This window comes from Pinus tabuliformis, chromosome X, assembly GCF_031772625.1.
Source record: "Pinus tabuliformis cultivar Carrire ecotype Pingquan chromosome X, CPIR1, whole genome shotgun sequence".
Classification (NCBI taxonomy): Eukaryota; Viridiplantae; Streptophyta; class Pinopsida; order Pinales; family Pinaceae; genus Pinus; species Pinus tabuliformis.
Window position 1 is genome coordinate 92695494 of NC_142308.1, and position 8934 is coordinate 92704427.

Consider the following 8934-nt stretch of genomic DNA (forward strand, 5'->3'; position numbering starts at 1 on the left):
TTTTTAACGGTTGAGATCCACTATCAAATCAGTTTAGAAAGTATTGAAGAGATATATTTTAAGTTTTTCCATACAAATAAAAATAAATAAAAATAAAATAAAAATAGTCAAGGGATCTCTACTTGAATGGTTCATGAGGCACAATACTTGCTAAGGTTTTGCAAATGGGGTAGCAAGCTAAGTGGGCTTGATTGTGGGAAAAACTCCACAGTTAAGCGCGCTTGAGCCAGAGGAGTTCTGGGATGGGTGACCTCCTGGGAAGTCCTGGTTACCGGGTGCAAGCCCCGGAAGTGATGATTGATGCTATGTGATTCGTTCTCCACATTTCACTAGTTTCAATCCCACTTCTTCACCCCTGTGAGCATCACCCGATGCAATGAGTGCTAAGTGAACTATTCAAAAATCATGAGAAATTAGTCAGTTACGACTACCTCTCATGGAAATGGTCATACGTTTGAATGACTTACTTAACGCAGTTGAATCCCAAAAATGATATCTAAAATAAAAATAATTAAAAAATATTTTTAAAAGTGTAAAGGTACACTCAAGGAATGGATTTAGAAAAACCATTTTGTTACAAAAAGAGCTTAATTTTGAATGCATGTGCATAAGGTCCGCCAAACTCTCCAATGCAAATACGATAAGGCAAGCCCACTACTCACAACTTATGCATGAGCACAAAGTGTTGACAGACCTTACCCCAAGTGTGTCATGCCCAGTTATTTGTCTTTTGTCTGCCACACAATGTTGCCAGTCCTAAATTTATTTTCCTACAACTTAATTCATTTTCCTCAATTCCTACGACTTAATTCTACAAAGTATGAGAATGTACTTGCTCATATGGATCTCTCTCTTCCTTGGTCATGTTTTTCCATTCCTCCCCCAAAAATTTTGCAATCTGTCGCAGCTCATCCATGAATACAAGATAGCTAGAGAAACCAAAAGGGAAAAAAGTGATGTCTACTATTAAGGGATTTAAAACAACACAAACCTACAAAACATTGTGATTCTCTACGAGTAGGGTAGTACAAGGTTCATTGGTGAATGCAAAGAAAACAGTAACTAGATGTTTTGGTTTTGATGGATCTTTCTCTTTCCTGCAAAATAGGATGCTAGTGATTATGTTGCTTCAAATACAAGACAAAATATAACTGAGAACTTTTGGGAAATGTTAAAAGCCTATTAATAGACCCACCTCTTACTTTTATCCTTTCCCTCTACATCCTGCAATAACCACAACATGGTTAGCAAAAATTTTTATAAGCATACTTACACAACAATTCACATGCATATTAGATTTTCATTTTTAAAAGGCAATACCCAAATGAACGAATGGGAAAATTTTCCAATTTATCTTCTCGTAACGGGGCACCAAGGTCGTTGCTTGTTATGCACATGACAATGACAACCAATAACATATTATAAAAATGTATTAAACAGAGACCAAAACAACCTGAGGGCACAAAGAGATTAATTGTGCTTGAAATGAGGATGATAATTTATAGGTTTTGGACCAAAAGAGGAAAATTGCTCCTTCACCTTACTTGTTTGAAACTTCAAAACACATCACATTATAAGTTATTTGCATCTAAAAATGAGAGAAATGAAGTAGGGCACATTGCATCAGTGGAATCAATTTTAAACTTTAAAACAAATCACATTATAGTTTGTATCTTCACCTGTGCCCATTGCATCAGTGGAATCTGCATCGGGTAGGATTTTTGGACCTTCTTCATTTCCCATTCATTAACCTAAAACGATAAAAACCATGAAAACGATTCGTAACAACGAAGACAAACAAAGAAAACAAACAAAAAAGCAAGATATCAAACCAAAATTAGGGATGGTCGTGCTTAAAATTCATAGGAGAATAACCAAAGTGTCGAACATACCAAAATCAATGGAAATAGTAAGCCAAAAAAAAAAATTGTAAAAAACAAAAACAGCATAGTAGACACCATAAACAACCAAGAAGGTCGCCATCAACAACACATCAGACACCCCTCTGTTGATTTTTGGTAGCATCGGATGTGCTCTAGCCTTGAAATTTGGAGGAGAGGCTAAGGCACATGAGATCTCCAAGACCTAGAAAACGTTTTGAGAAATTCCACCCGGATGAGGAGTTATTAAATTAAGTAATATTTTTAATGCGTTCCTAAGTCTAAACTTAGGAAAATAAAAATATTAATGGGTATTAATAAAGATAAGGGTGAGAAGCTTCTAAGAGATGAGGATTAAGTCTATTTTAATCTTAGCCATTGATTAGGGACTTAATCTCGGTTGTTGATTAGGGACTTAATCTCGGCCATTGTTTTGTCAACAGGAAAAGTATAATAGAAGACTTGAGGATCATTTGGAGACACACTGGCAGATACTCAATATCTCTAGGAAAATCGATTCTCAAGTAATGGATATTGATTTCAGAGGGAGAGTTGCAGGGTGGAGGAAGAGGAGGGCATCAACAGCAAGCAATGACTACGGAGGAGGTGACACAGGACAGTGGGAGACATCGCAGAGAGAGATGCAGTCAAAAGGAGAGACGCAACCCTCACGCGTGGTGATGCAGAGGAACGAAGAGCCACTCAGGGCCACGCTGAGCCACGCAGAGTGACGCAGAGGTGACGCAGGAGTGGGAGCAAGGTCTTCAAAGTGTCAGAAAGACTCAAAGGGAAAGTCTCAAGTGTTTTCTTTTAGTTCTCTGTAAAATCATTCCTTGTAAAAGCAATTGTTGCTGAAGATTGATAAAGCCCTCATTTGTTGCACCGGATTTCCCACGTTGGGTTTTTCCGAGGACAATTGTCCAAAAACAACTGTGTTGATGTGATTGGTTCTTGTACATGCATTTTTCTCTAGGTAATTGCGTGATAATTGTAGTAGAATTTATTTTAATATTTGTTGAAGGGATTTCGTAAATAACTTATTGTGAATAGTAAGTAGGTGAAATAAATTAGTTGTTGTAGTGGAATTTCAATTTAGAAATTTTCACATGGTATCAGAGCAGAGATCCGGCAACAAGAGAGAGAAATCAACTATGAGTCAAGAGCATGATGCAGACGCATCCACTCAAGGGGACTTGTGTAGATTTCCAGAAGCATGCACAAGGGACATGAATTACGATTATTCTATGTTAACTTCCAGATTGGAAGAAGAAGCCGCTTGCTTAGCAAGCTCTGCCTCCTCTAAGGTTTGGTATATAGACAGTGGAGCTTCCTGGCATATGACAGGAATCCGAGAATGTTTTTCAGATTATCAAGAAGAAAGAATGAATTTTCAGATCACCATGGGAAATAAGGCAAAGTGTACTCCAGTAGGAAGAGGTACTGTGGTCTTTCAAACCGAAGCAAGAGAGCGGCTTTGAGCAACCAATGTGTTGCATGTGCCAGGATTGGGGATGAACTTACTCTCTGTATCTCAACTTCAAAACAAGGGCTATGACATTTTCTTCATTAAGGAGAAAGTATATGTCAAACACCCGAGTTGGAAAAAGAAGGCCCAGATTGGAATCAGAAGTAACAGGTTATACAGGTTGCAACTAGAATCACTAATGGCACTAACAGGCAGTAATGGAGACAAGATTTGAATGAACTATGGCACAGGAGGATGGGACACTTACACCATGGGGCTCTGAGAATTCTCAGGAAAACAATATTAGGAGTTCCAGAACTAAGTACCGAACGAGATGATGTATGCAGAGGGTGCGCTCTGGGCAAGTATGCCAAAGCAACATTTTCCAAAAGTAACAATAAGGCTAAGAGTGTGCTAGGATTGATACACTCAGATATCTGCGGACCGATGTCCACAAAAGCTCTTAGTGGTGTCAAATACTTCATCACCTTCATTAATGATCATTCCAGAAAGACTTGGATCTACTTTCTGAAGACCAAGGATGAGGTTTTTGGTCGATTCAAAGAGTTCAAGGGTCGAGTGGAGAATCTGACAAGAAAGAAGATAAAATTGTTGCGCTCAGACAATGGTGGAGAGTATGTTGACAAGGACTTTATCGATTTTTGCGCTAAGGAAGGCATCAAAAGAGAGTGGACAACTCCCTACAATCCGGAGCAGAATGGAGTAGCAGAAAGGAAAAACAAGACTATTGTGGAAGCAGCAAGGGCAATGTTGCATGACTAGGATATGCCTAAATTTCTATGGGCAGAAGCACACAACACAACAGTTTATGTCCATAACAAGACTCCACATAGGGCATTGGGCAAAATCACTCTGGAGAAGGTCTTCACAAGGAGGACTGTTGAAAATAGCAACAAGAAATGCTAAAAATATAAGTGCTAAAAATAGCACTACTATAAATAGCATTTCGAGATACCTTCCTATTTTAGTTAGTCCCTGAACTAAAATAGAGAAGTAAAAATTCGAATTTGATCTTACCAGTTGTTTGAAAAATAATTAATTAATTCACCATGAGTTAATTAGTTGTAGAAAATCAAACATGAAGTCTATGTAAAGACATGCAACAGTTTCTCCATTGATTGAGGAATTTATCCATTAGTTAAAGAGATAAGGATGAGTTGTAATTAGTTGGCTCAGTTAACTGAGTCAAGACCAATTAGAATAGTTCAAATAGTTTGTTGAACTAATTGTGAGTTCAGTTAGTTAATGCATGCTTGCATGAAACTGCTCCACTTCAAATAACTGAATATTCTCTCATAAATAACTCATGCATGTCAGTTCAGTCAGAGACCCAATTGAGATCAGATGGTGGGACAATGTACTATCAGTTGCAAAAATATTCCTTGGTGGATATCTCTTGCATGCAGTAGGAATTCATTCCTTGAGGATTGAGCAGTTACTTCTTCAATTTAGTGAGTGTGAATGAGGCCAATTGACACATGTGACATCATTGGACCCCAAGAAAAACTGTGCAACGAAATAGGAGGCTTGGAGCGCTGAGGAAAGGCATATGTAGTGTCTATTCAGTTTGTGAGTTGTATTGTTCTATTGCAGAGAGAGCATGATAGCTTGTGAGCTGATTCTTTTTGTAATCTGAACATATTTTCACTTGTATGATATTACAGAGATTGGGGTTTTAGGCTGAGGCTTTTCCCAGGATTATTCTTCTGTGTTCATGTGTGTTTGCTTTCTCTTCATCAATTATATGTGTTCTTATTGATCTTACTCAAAGTGATTAAGCTTCCGCAAAGTTTGTTGTAGAAGTAGATCTTGTATTTTGCTTTAGTATATTGCATAATCTATTGATCTACAGTGGGAATTTCTACATGGTATCAGAGCAAAGGTGATCAAGGAGAGAACAGTATACAAGAAGGGAGAAGTTCGAAGTTTGTGGTTCCTGAATATATAAATTGAGTTATTATCACATCTCAATTTCACCAATGGCATTCAACGGTTTAAGACTTGCTCTTGATGGAAGTTCAAATCATATAACCTAGAAGGATCGCATGGAAGCAGTATTAGAGGATAACGGTCTAAAGGACTTCATTGATCAAGAAGTCCCTAAGCCGACTGTTGCTACTAAATTGGCGGAATGAAGAAATGTGTGGCTAGAGAAAGGAGAATCCTTCTTGAGGGAGTTCGAGACCACATAGCCTTGAGTCTCCATGGGAAGGAGACACCGTTTTCAATGTGGAAAACATTGAAAGATATATATCAGAATATCAGCGATCAGAGGAAGCTGGCATTGAAAGACAAGCTTCAGAAAATCAAGTGTGAAAAGGGCGATACGATCTCTACGTTTCTGAACAAGCTCACCACCTGAGGGATGAACTTGGAAGTGTGGGGATCACGACCGCTGATGACGACATGGTCAGTCTAGCTCTCCTCAGTTTTCCTAAGAGTTGGCATAGCTACCAAGACTCAGTTAATGGAAGAGAAAAACTGCCAGATTGGGAACGACTTTGGTCGGATCTGATGTAGGAGGAGATAAGAAGAAGCACCAAAGGTGGATCCTCATCAAATCAAGATGATAAGGAAAATATATCCTTAGCGAGTAAAGGCGGTGAAGGGGAAAGGGAAGGCGTCCCAATCCAAATCCAGTTCTTCCCATGGTGGGAAGAAGTTTGACAAATCGAAAGTGCAATGCTTTCATTGTCTTCAAGTGGGCCATTATGCTACGAATTGTCCACAAAAGAAATCCAAGAAGTGTTCCTCAAAGGGATCTGATGGTGAGGCACTAGCCTCACAGTTTGAGTTGGATTTCTCTCTTATCGTATGCATGGTTTCATCCATGGTGGGATGTGTTTGGTTCTTGGATAATGGAGCTTCATTCCACATATCAGGTGACAAGAATCTTTTCAGTACCTTGGAGGAGAAGGATCTCCATATGCAGATCGAGATGGGCGATGATGGAAAGTATCATGTCTAAGGTGAAGGTATGGTTATGTTTTAGAGGGAGCATGGAGATCCCCTCACCCTGACTGATGTAAAGTATGTACCAAGTCTGAAGAAGAATGTTGTGTCCATTGCTATGCTAGAAGATAAAGGCTATGATGTAGTCTTTAGTAAAGGAAAAGTATTTCTGAGGCATATCGGCACTGGACAGACCAAGTGAATCGGGATTCGAATAAAGAATCTCTACAAGTTGGAGGTAGATGACTGCACTGCATTGAGTTCCAAAGTTGAGTTGGTGCAAAGCCAAGATGTTGGCGAGCTATGGCATAGAAGACTAGGCCACTTGCACCATGGAGCCCTGAAGATCATGCAGCAGATTTCTATCGGATTACCCAAGGGAAAACTGGAGCAGATGGATACATGCAAAGGTTGTACCTTGGGTAAGTATGTGAAATCTTCCTTTTCGGATCGAGACAGTAGAGCTGGAGCAATCTTGGAGCAAGTTCACTCAAATGTTTGTGGACCATTCTTTACAGCCTCCATCGCTAAACAAAGGTACTATGTTATTTTTATTGATGATTTTTCTCGTAGATGTTGGATCTACTTTATGAAAAAGAAGGATTAGACCTTCTTGAGGTTTTGTGAGTTTAAAGCCTTGGCAGAGAAAGAATCTGGAAAGAAAATAAAAGCCTTGCATAGCGACAATGGTGGAGAGTATGTCTCCCAACAGTTTAAGGACTTCTACGCTGCAGAAGGAATTAAACGGGAGTTGATGACACCCCATAACCCACAGCAGAATGGGGTGGCCGAAAGGAATAACAGATCGATTATGGGAGCAGCTCGAGCGATGTTGCATGACCAAAGTCTACCACTGCATTTGTGGGCTGAGGCATGCAATACAGCAATATACTTGCAGAATAGAAGCCCGCACCATACGCTGGGAATGAAGACACCTATGGAGGCCTTTTCCGGGAAGCGACCAGATGTGAGTCACTTCCAAATCTTTGGATCATTAGTTTACTGTCATGTGACCAAAGATGCCTGGAAGAAGCTAGATTCGACAGCTGAGTTAGGAATATTTGTGGGGTACACAAATACACCCCACAACTATATGGTGTACCTGCCTACCAGTCAGAGGACTGTGGTACTCAGGGATTTGAAGTTCGACGAGCAGAAAGCCATGCGTGTATCACTTGAGAGGGAGCTCAAGCTGCATTCAGATGAGGAACTTTCAGTTCCTAAGGAGGAGGAGCCTTAGATTGATGCGAAGCAGCCGCATGCAGAGGATCCAGGAGTGGAGACATCCACTCATGCTGAGACTTCCAGAGATGGGCGAAAACACTCAAGGGAAGATGACAGGTTGAGGTTGGATGCGTGGGAGAATGTGGGACAACCATCTTCTTAGCACAGACAGAGGAGGTCGCCCAAGTGGTACACTGGTTCCATGGCCCTGGTTGGGGAGTGTGTAGATTCTGAGCCTTCTTCATTCAGGAGGCAGTGAAGCAACCAGTCTAGGTTGATGCAATGGTGGAGGAGAACGACTCCATCGTGTGGAATTGTGTTTGGGATGTTGTCCCAAGACCTTAGGACAAGTCAGTGGTGAGTTCCAGATGGATTTACAAGGTAAAGCAGGCAGCTGATGGCAGTGTTGAGAAACAGAAGGCAAGGTTTGTTGCCCGGGGTTTCTCACAGGTCGAGGGGATCGACTACGATTAGACTTTTGCTCCTGTAGCAAGGTACTCATCAATTAGATCAATGTTGGCACTATCAGCTCAGATGGGGTGGAAGATCCACCAAATGGACGTGAAGACAACATTCCTTAATGGGAAGATTGAGGAGGAGGTGTACATTGAGCAGCCAGAAGGTTTCGATACCTTCAATCGTGAGTCACATGTGTGCAGACTCAAGAGGGCTCTATATGGGCTGAAGCAAGCACCCCGTGCTTGGTACACCGAGATCGACAACTATTTCACCGGGTTGGCCTTCACCAAGAGTGTAGCAGATACGAACCTTTACCACATCATGGTAGAAGGTAAGCCATTGATCATTGTTCTTTATGTCAATGATTTGATTTTGACATGTGATGATCAACTGATACAATCTTGCAAGGAGGACCTTGCAAGAGAGTTCGAAATGAAAGACATGGGTCTTATGCACTACTTCCTAGGCATGGAAGTGTGGTAGAGACATGGAGAAGTTTTTGTGTCTCAAGGCAAGTATGCCAATGAGATCCTCAGGCGGTTCCATATGGAGAAGTGCAAACCCATGCAGACTCCTCTAACTGGGAACTAGAGGAAGGAGGATGCTACTTTAGGTGAGGTAGTAGCTGCTACTATTTATCGGCAGCTTGTGGGTTCACTTATGTATCTGGTGAACACACAACCCAACTTATGCTTTGCGGTGAACTAGCTGAGTCAAGCTATGGTTTAGCCTACCAAGCTGTTTTGGAAGGCAGCGAAGCATGTGCTGAGATACCTCAAAAGCACATCTCAGTTTGGATTGTGGTATAGATGGACAGAGGGAGTGAAGCTTCAGGGCTTCATAGATGTGAATTGGGCAGGGAGTCTATCAGACCGGAAGAGCACTTCTGGAGGAATCTTCAACCTTGGTTCAACTGCAGTTTCCTAGTACAAC